Genomic DNA, 11212 nt, shown 5'->3' on the forward strand with positions numbered 1-11212 from the left:
AATTATCTCGTGTTAATGTCGGCATTTGAAGCACAAAATTTGATTTGCCCATTTCACAAAGTCGGTTTGTTGAATATGAACGAAAACGTAGTATTTTTTTTTTTTCATAATTTAGGAAAGTAAATATTTGTGAGTTCTTGGTTAATTATTTGTTCTCTCTCTCCCTCTCTCTCTCTCTCTCCTCTCTCTCTCTCTCTCTCTCTCTCTCTCTCTCCTCTCTCTCTCTCTCTCTCTCTCTCTCTCAGGCGAGTGTTGCATCATAAATAACAAATAACTACACTATGAGTTTGGTTATTAATGAGCCTTTCATAGCCTATTCCTACGTACATAAGTACTATGATTTTCCTTTGAAATTCTATGGTCCCAAGAGTCAATACTATTTTAGCATTTATTTACAGAAAAAAAGAAGCTGAAAACAAACAAACAAAAAAGAATAGTCTCCAGAGTAATTTAACACTAGGGCTCGATACTTTCCAATAGTTCCAATCTTTTTTCCTACTGTTTTAGTATTCAGTTCCACATCACAATCGGCTTTCAGTTTCCCCAAAAGTGGGCACAGTATTTATCCATTTCAGCTGTATAACTCGAGAGAGAGAGAGAGAGAGAGAGAGAGAGAGAGAGAGAGAGAGAGAGAGAGAGAGAGAGAGAGAGAGAGAGAGAGAGAAAATTCAAATTCATTTATTCTATAACAATACAATTCTAGGGTACATCAGCTATTAGCTCGACAACATCATGAGTATTTTGTATGTGAATACAACAACCCCATAATGTCTCATGAACTACACTTCGCTTATAATATATTATTCTAGGTAAATTTAGAAGGTACATACGTATGATATACTTTCATAACATAAGCTACAATCCTTTACTATGAAGAATATGTTGGGGAAAATGTACATGTCAAGTTCTTTACAGCTTATAGGTAAACGTTTCGTTCTTACTAAAATAAAGGTAAATAAAAAAATGAATGAAGCCTTTGTAGTTTGTTGGGACAGAGTGAAAAACCACATTTTACGGAAACAAGAACATCACCTAACCGAGTATTTCCTACCTTACCTAACCTAACCAACCTAACCTAAGGTTCTCCACCTAACCAAACCTAGGAGCCGTATCCTTAGACTGCCGTACTTTTATCTTACCCCGGCCCAACGAACTACATTCACCCCGAATGAATCATGTATAACGCTTTTCGTGTTAAAGCGTGAAGATATGGAGGAAATGGGAATCGAATATGGTTTTAACATGTATAAATAATGCGTGAAGACATTTCTTGCTTAAATTTTTACACATTATTCTTAATACGTAATATCACTTAACATTTGAAATATAAAAGAAAGTAGGCAATTGTCAATCAATAGTATTTATAACCAAATAATTTAGTACAGGATGAAATATTTGGTCGCGAGAAGAGGGTCTTTCTCAGAAGACTCGTTTAAGCCAACGGTATCATCCCAGCTTCATAGTTCTTTAGGCGTCACACCAAGGTTTCTTTGATTTAAATCAAGTGATTTAAATATATTTAAATCAGAGTAAAAAAAATCCTGATTTAAATCAAAAGGAAATATACTGTCAAAAATTACCTTGGAAAAAAAAAGAAAACTTCAAAACTAGTTAATAACTATGCCATTAGGGTTAAACTTGGTGTTCTTAAGAATTGAATTTGTAGTTGCAATTATACAAATTATAAAGGTCTTGATTTTTCTAACAGCGTTAAGAGGAATTACAAATTTTGTTGCTAGTACGGTACGCACATGGAGAAGTCCTTAATAGGTTTTTAGTCTTATTTCTTACTGTGTACTTTGTTAAAATAAAATTAATGTATATTTGTATTTTTTGTTTGATCGCAGTTTTGCTGATTTTTGTGTATATATGTAGTAGTTCCTATAACTTGTCCGCCCCGATTAAATCATTGGTCTGAATTTGGGTTTTAAAAGAAAATCTCATCTTGAGTAATGTACATTAAACTATGGATTCATTTAACATATGTCAAGTTCAATAACAGAAAATACCCTCATAAGACTGAAACAAATAATCAGCAGCAGCAAATAGGTATTATTAAAAAAAAAAAAAAAAAATCTAAGTAAATTTATTTCAATAAAAAATCTGATTTCAATCAAATAAGTCGATTTATTTCATTTAAAAAAAAAAAATCCTTTTTTTTTTTTTAAACCTTGGTCACACGTAGTGTTATACTCGGTAGATATTCATGAAAATATCACCAGTAATTCATTATTCTTTCTCCAAATACATGGTACAGTAACTATAAAAACCCGAATTCGAGAAAAAACACCGTTGAATATTAGAACCACTGAGCCTGAAACATGAATGGGACATCTACATAGAAGTACGTGTAAATATTTGAAAGGATCGGTCGACTCGGTATTCCAAAACCCTGTGAAGGATTGTAGGTTATGTATTTCACTTATTCGTATTAATGTGTTTTCTTTTTTTATTATTATTATTTGCGTTATCTGTTTAGTTTCCATACTCTACTCCAGTAGAACAAGGGATAATTTATTTCTGCCTTGGGTTTGAAATATTAATCTAAGTAAAACACACACACAATATATATATATATATATATATATATATATATATATATATATATATATATATATGAAATGTAAATGTATATAAATTATGTTTATGGTCTTCTTCCTATGCCAGTCCACACCAGCAAACATTAACTTCATTTGTTTGCAGGGACCGCTTCCCAGTGTCTCAAAGCAATATTCTGGTCACCCGAAATACGGCCTCCCGTGGACGGCATTAAAGCGGATTTACAACAAATACTAGATGATGTCGAAAATATTTCTGTTTAAATCAGGAACGATGGCACTTTATCTTTTAAAGAAATTAATTTCAAATAGTGAATGTTGTAAGCTTTGAATTCAGAAATTCCAATGGTTCTGTTCCTGTAACTAAGATTATTCTAATCGTTTGGTCAGGTGTGCAGAAACACACATGAGTTGTAATCTTGTACCTTTCTTGTTTTTTTTTTTCTATTATTATTATTATTATTATTATTATTATTATTATTATTATTATTATTATTATTATTATTATTACTAGAGTTGTAGATTACCTGCAATCCTGCAGCCCGTAAATACCAATTTTGGAGATGTAAATATTTCCTTTTACCTTTCCGCTCGCAGTGACTTTATTATATTTCTCTGAAATGTGTCTGGCCGGAAGTGCCTAGCAATCTTCAAAAACAACAGTAAACAAGCCAGTTGATGCAACCAGTTTTTCCGTCCAAACCAGGTTTTTATTCTCTCTCTCTCTCTCTCTCTCTCTCTCTCTCTCTCTCTCTCTCTCCTCTCTCTCTCCCTCTCTCTCTCTCTCTCTCTCTCTCTAGATGACTTAAATTAGCGTAAGTGGAAATATATTGAATAAAATAACATTATAATTTATTCTTTTTCTTTCGAGTTCATTTCACTATATGAGAATAAAGGAAATATCATAGTTTCATTTGCGGATCCCTTTTAATTTGAAAAAGAATATAATGATTGATTAAAAAAACTGACTCATGAACCAGAAGGTTTGAAATTTGTGTGCGATATTCCCTCATGAAGATTTCACATAATGATGACATTTGCATTATAAGGCATATCAATCAGACTGAAATTGAATTAGATTAAATTACTGAATGTATAAAATTGGTTGTAGTGTACGGCAGATTCAAGTATATCGTAATATCGAAATTGATTATATTTTTTCCTTTTCCCTTGTCAGCGAAGTTTAATTGGGCTTACAGTGAGGTGTACAAACAAACCAACATAACTATGTGGTTGACACTCTTGCTGATGGAAATATTTAGTAGTCTTGCATGAGGGCATCATACCTTGAAAATAAATCAAAACCTTCGAAATCATAGTGTTTCGCTTACTTAAACCTTTTGCAATGGGGAGGGAAGAATACTGTATATAAAATTATATAAAATATGTAAACCATTTTCAGGCATCAGAATAAGAGAAGCACTGTGATATCATGATATTGAAATACTTTCCCCTGCGAATAAACTTCAAATGGAGTAAATCACAGTAAAAGGGAAAAGATCACAACGTAAATAATTGACCACTGAAGCCACATCAAGAGCGCTTGAAGTTATTCGTGTCGCAACCAGGTAATGGTATATATTTTAAATCGAATTCAGGGAAATCATTGCATAAGCAAAACCAAATTCATTTACAGTTCACTATTGATAAAATATGAAATGTAATAGTTGAAACATTATTTGTTCAAAGGTATTAATGAAATCAGTCAGGTTGAGTAAGCGAGAACTAATTCTGCTTTTGAAACGTCTGAAAATTTCGATCGGTGATAATGCAACGAGAAAACTTATATTAGGAATTATTCAGTGACATTATGTTTTGCATAAAATTGCTTACATATTTTCATAAGCTACAGATGTTTAAAAGACAGGGTAATGTTAGTCGTGCTATACACTATTAAAAGGGAAATGCAATAATAATTATCTCCGAACGCATCATGTTGGTCTCGGCATCAAACCCCGTTCAGGACTTGGAAGTTTTCACGATTAAGCGTGTTTTTATTGTCTCTTTGAGCTATGGGTAAGAGTTCTGAAATGCCCATGGGTCTGCCTACTGAATATCAGCAACCACAACCTAGTACAAACCTCCCCCCCACACCCCCACATCCAAGCATGGGGAAAAGGAGGCTTTGGTGCCGATCATGTGTATATTTTCATTCTTTAGCACATTGTTTGGCAACGCGGTAACTTACCTTAATCACTACCTCTCATTAAATAATATTTAAGTTTTAAAAGGTTTGAAAGGGATGTGTTATAAAGCAGCATTTTTATCTACAGCATATATCTGCTAACTATTAATAATACATTTGATGCAGCCATGCGCTAGTTGTGAGAAATTCAGTTATTGTAGGCTATATTGTGTTAGGAACATCTGAATATTTTTCTAAATATTTATTTTAGTACTTTGGTTTACTAGAGGTCCAGATTTGCTTCGTTGATATTACTGGAATCTTTCATCTGTGCCATTACCTTGTGAACTTTTGCCATATTGTCTTATAATGATATCTTCTAGCTTAAGCGAATAAAAGTGTACACAATTTTTGGAATGCTAGGAAGGGATATGTAAAGCTATATTTGTATCCTTAATTGTTACCTGTAATCGACTTTGCCAAATGATCAAACTTATGGGATTTTTTTCTTTTTACATTTCCAACGTAAGTAGAGTACTACTGTATATCTTCTGTATTCATTCCCGTTCTTTTGTTTTTAAAGAACTAAGTAACACGCCCATTACCTTCCCATCTGCCCTCATACCCCTTTTGCTGAGGTTTGGCAAGAGGTTGTTGTTACTGACACTACATTGATAAATATGGAAGAATACCCGGACATCAATGCGAGATTTCTATTTACACGATTCACAAGAACTTGAAACTCAAAGGATGCTTCAGCAGCTCCGGACCAGAAAGAGAGTTGACTTTGGAGATCATGTTGGTGACCTTATACTATAATTCAAGATCTAAACGACTGTGATTGAGTTACTGCTAGTGAAATATGCGTCTAGTGATTCAGTTAGTATTAGTGAAATATGTTTCCAGTAATTCAGTTACTTGTAGTGAAATATGTGTCCAGTGATTGAGTTACTACTATTGAAATATGTGTCCAGTGATAGAATTACTACTAATGAAATGTGTCCAATGATTTAGTTAGTACTAGTGAAATTTGTGTCCAGTGATTCAGTTACTAATAGTAAAATATGTATCCAGATCCTACAGAAATAATTTACTGAGGATATCAATGTTTTTTTTTTCTCTGCCTTAAAGTACTTCCCTGTGTTTATTACATGAATATAACATATCAAATAAGTTGCCTCACAACATTCAATGTTTCGGCAATGTACACTCTACTAATAAACATAATGAAGTTATGAAGTTTTGTTAATGAAATATCATTATTAAATCAGGCTCTGCTTACTATGATTGAATGGCTTTAAAACTATTGTTTAAATGATCTTCAAAATGCATGGGTAATAATTACTCTTAAACAATATTGCTTTTGTCGCGTTAAACTTGATGAAAACTCCTCATCTTTATAATAGTTATGTAGGGCAATGTTATGGAAGTTTTATTTTCATGAGTATGAAGTTACAATCTCGAAGAGATGGTAAATTAGATTCTATCATAAAATTTTTAAAACTACCACACCAGTAAACCAATACATGAATGCCTTACGTAATTTGAGGTATAAAAAAGTTCATGATTTGCAAAACATTAGATATGCCAAATCTACGGAATAGTCGATTTTGAGCAGAGTCCCTATTGCTACTTTGAAATCCTCACTAGTTTTAGCTTGCATTTTTAAAACTTAGCACTAATGGCAACAGTATTTTGTAACAAAAATAAATTGCCCAAGGACCAGGGAGGTCCTTCATTTATTCCGCAATCTTGTTACTTGAGTTCTTTTGTATCTGTATAGAGTGGAAACATTATAACGATACCCAGCATACCTTAGAATGTTTAGATATGAGAGTGATAACATGAAATCCAACGTGCCCGAGGTCTTTGAAGTATCAGTGGTAACACTAATTAATAAAAACTTAACATCCGGACTCAAATTTTAACGAGTTGTTTACGCACTCATATTCGATACCACAATATATTCACAGCATGGACATCTTTATATCATACATAGTTTCACTGTTATATCTGTACTTTCTTTTTCAAAAGTTTTCTCATCTCTCTACATCCTAGTATCAATACTACACGATATCTTTTAAGATATCGTAGAGCTTTTGGACAAGACGTGTTATAAATGTTTTTGTAACTCTCTCTCTCTCTCTCTCTCTCTCTCTCTCTCTCTCTCTCTCTCTCTCTCTCTCTCTCTCATGATTTTGAAACCTGAATCAGCCCTTTGTTGATAATTTGCAACGACATCATTATCCCCGCCACAAACGAGCCAAACAGAAGGGCCGAAACAGTTTCCTTTCAATGTAGTCTTGGTTGTTTACTTCATAGACTCATGAGTGTTAACAATGGAGCTAGTTTTCCTCATTTTCCTCTTGCCTTCCCCCTGTTGAATGCATCTTCATTGTGTCGTTTGGCTGCTGGTTTTCATTCGGAAGATTAATGACGTTGGAACGTCTCGTTATATATTCATCTTAACATTTTGGATTTTCATCAAAACACAAGAAGTTTTTTTTTTAACTTCATTAATCTGGAAATGAGTGAAAATCTCCGTCCCATCTGCATTTTTTTCGCTTTGTTCCCTTGTTTAATTGAGTGGCTGAAATCAGAAACTGTTGAATAATGATTATTGTATTGTAAAGGATGAATGGTCCGCATTACGAAAGAAAATAGAACAAATCGAAGCTCTTGAAATAAGTCACAATATTTTGTTTAGTGGTCTCTTCCATCCAAGCGAAAAATGGAGACATGTTTTGAGAAAGAGAGAGAGAGAGAGAGAGAGAGAGAGAGAGAGAGAGAGAGAGAGAGAGAGAGAGAGAGATCCATGACCATACAGCCCCATTCGAGTCAGTTCCACTGAACCTAAACATGATATCACGTTTTGTATCTTCTTCCAGAAGTCATCAAGTATGTTTACCATGTGCAAGGAGCCAGTAAGGTATGTAATCAAAAGCTCTCGCAAGGACCTTTTGAGCTGGAAATGTAATCATCTATTTATCTTGCGCATGAATAAGGTGGATATTATTATGTTGTTATATGTAGCAAAAGTATCTTCCCATTAGATGACGTTCTAAACTTATGGTTTATGGCAGATTAAAGAGCTCCCTTTAGGAAGAACTCTCTTCGTAATTAGAGGTAGACCTCTGATTGCGTAATGACCTCGTTACATTCATTCTCTTAGAATTTTCCACGCATTTGAACCAGGGTATAAAAGGAGGGGGACAGATTGCAATTTTTCGGAAGTTGTCGTCATCCGGAGGATGTTTGTAAGACGCCCATAATGACTGTCGTTCCGCCTCCCCCACCCTCGTTCTCGCCCTCATTTTGAGAGTCTGAATCGATCCACAAGGGTCTTTAGAAGAGCAGGAGGAGGCTTAAAAGCCACTTAAGAACAGGCTGGATCGATTGTATGTAAAGACTTTGGTCAACAAAGGATTGCACCCCGTCAACTCGTGGTTGCTCTCGGCGTGTTGTGTGCAAGCGCATGTTCCAGTGAGTGTGGGTCCTTCTGAAGGATTGCGTGATTCATGGAAATGGGTAAAAAGTGATTCTATTTATAGAGGTACTCAACTTAGACAAATTCTTTTTGTTTATTGTTTCTGGTGTTGTAAGAGTGTTGAGCTAATATTTAAAAGTAGAAAACATTTTTTTTTTTGTATCAATATAAATAAATCTCAAGGTTGTTTATAGCAATTATATTATTTTCTCTCTCTCTCTCTCTCTCTCTCTCTCTCTCTCTCTCTCTCTCTCTCTCTCTCTCTCTCTCTCTCTCTCTCTCACAGTAACAGAATTTTATGTTTGATTTTAGTAGGACATAGACGATTTTCAAGTCCCGATTGTCTGCCGATTTGATTCATTATACAAGATTATATAAAAATTAATAATTATTAGCGCGTGGAGTATGTAAATTTAGTCTTGAATAAATATTTTGTTAAGATTTCGTCGGTATAAAATGAGCAACCTATTTTGACAACCACCACATGCTCTCTCTCTCTCTCTCTCTCTCTCTCTCTCTCTCTCTCTCACTCTCTCTCTCTCTCTCTCTCTCTCTCTCTCTTTGTATATATATATATATATATATATATATATATATATATATATATATATATATATATATATATATATACGTATTATGGTTTTCCTTCCTCAAGATTAATGTATATTGTACTTCGAGTTTCAAGAATTTGTTAACCTATTTAGATTTTTTTTCGATACACACATGTTGCTTTATTTCGATTGAAAAAACTCTTACTATTGAAATCACACTCACAGACATTTTCATCCTGCTATATATTTGTAAAATAATCTAATTTCATAAAGTAATCTAATTGAAAACCTCCCCCCTACACACACATTCAGTCAAGTGGAGTAATGGGCTCCCCTCATCTAGCTTTTGCCAGTTTCCTTTATTCTATTCAAGATTAGCTAGTTGTTTAGTCAACGACAGCCTCCTGTCTTGCTTTGATAGGGGATCAACCATCCAAGTGATACCCGAAACCATCTTTCTTTAAATTTGCAAAATGAATGCCGCCGCTGATAGCAACTCGTGTGTGTGTGTGTGTGTATATATATATATATATATATATATATATATACATATATATATATATATATATATATATATACTCTACAGTATATATATATATATATATATATATATATATATATATATATAATCATCATCATCATCATCTCCTCCTACGACTATTGACGCAAAGGGACTCGGTTATATTTCGTCAGTCGTTTCTATGTTGATCTTTTAAATCAATACTTCTCCATTCGCCATTTACTATACGTTTCCAACTTTTCTAGTGCCTTGTAGAGCCCATTTTAAAGTTTGGTGAACAAACCTCTCCTGGGGAATGCAAAGAGCATGTCCACACCATCTCCATGCACACACAGATGCAAGTATATATATATATATATATATATATATATATATATATATATATATATATATATATATATATATATATATATATACATATATATGTGTATATATATATTTATCTTTATATATATACACACACACACATATATATATATATATATATATATATATATACACACACACATACATGTGTGTGTCATTATCATCATCTCCTACGCCTACCAACACAAAGGGCCTCGGCTGTATGTCACCAGTCGTCTCTGTCTTGAGCTTTTAAATCAATACTTCCTCATTCATCATCTCCCATTTCACGCTTCATAGTCCTCTGCCATGTAGTTCAGGGTCTTCCGACTCATCTAGTACATGTGGAGCCCAGTTAAATGTTTAGTGAACTAAGCTCTCTTGGGGAGTGCGAAGAGCATGCCCAAACCATCTCCATCTACCCTTCAACATGATCTCATCCACATATGGCACTTGAGTAATCTCTGTTTTGATTTCATTTTTAATTCTGTCCTGCCATTCAATTTCCAATATTCTTCTGAGGGCTTTGTTCTCAAATTTACAAAATCTGTTGGATATGGTTTCATTGTCATATCACGAATCATGTCCATACAGTAACACGGATCTAACTGATATGCAGCCGGATTTTCATATGTAATTTCAGGCGATTTGGTTTCCAAATTTTACTTAACTAGCCATTGTATGATTTGCGTTTTTCATTCTTTCAAAAAACTCAAATTCTAAAGACCTTATATTAGAGATCATAGTTCCCAAATATTTAAATGATTCCACCTCATCATTCCTTTCTCCCTCTAATGATATTTCATCTTCCATTGCCTATTCTGTTCTCATCATCTCTGTCTTCTATTTATCTTAAGCCCAACCTCATGTAATATTTTATGCATCACGTTCCCAATCCAGTCCAACCCTTCTCCACCGTCCTCAACTCAACTGTTCTATGCATTACAAAATCCATGAGGAGGATAAACAACATAGACGATAACACATTCCCTTGGTATACTCCACTGTTCACTGGAAATTCATTTGATAGGACTCCACTAACATTAACTTTGCCCTTACTAAACTCATGACCAGACTTAATCAAATTTACATATTTAAGAGGAACTCCATAAAAACACAGGTAATCTCCACAGAATTGGCCGGTGCATACTATCAAATGCTCTTTCATAGTCCACAAATTCTATCAAAAGTCGATTTCTATATTCTACACATCGCTGTACCACCTGTATTAAAATGAAAATTTGGTCAGTACAACTTCTACCTTTTCTAAATCATACTTGTTCATCTCTCAGCTTTTCATCAATTTTTATCTCTAAGTCTCTTTAAAATGAGAATACTATATATTTTTATGACAACTGACGTTCACTAACACTCCTAACTCCCACATTCTACAAAATAATCTTGCAAGTATTCTGGAAGTCACTTCATTTTCGGCAAATATCATCTCTGCAGTTATTCCACCGTATCCAGTGGCATTCCATCTCTTAGATTTTTAATAGCAGCTTCGACTTCAACCATACTGAATTCATTCATGGGCACATCAAGGTCTTCCTCACCTTCAGGTGTATCAATCAAACTATTCCCTTTATATCTCCTATTCATGACCTCCCTAAAGTGTTCCATCCA

This window comes from Palaemon carinicauda, chromosome 11, assembly GCF_036898095.1.
Source record: "Palaemon carinicauda isolate YSFRI2023 chromosome 11, ASM3689809v2, whole genome shotgun sequence".
NCBI classification, from domain to species: domain Eukaryota; kingdom Metazoa; phylum Arthropoda; class Malacostraca; order Decapoda; family Palaemonidae; genus Palaemon; species Palaemon carinicauda.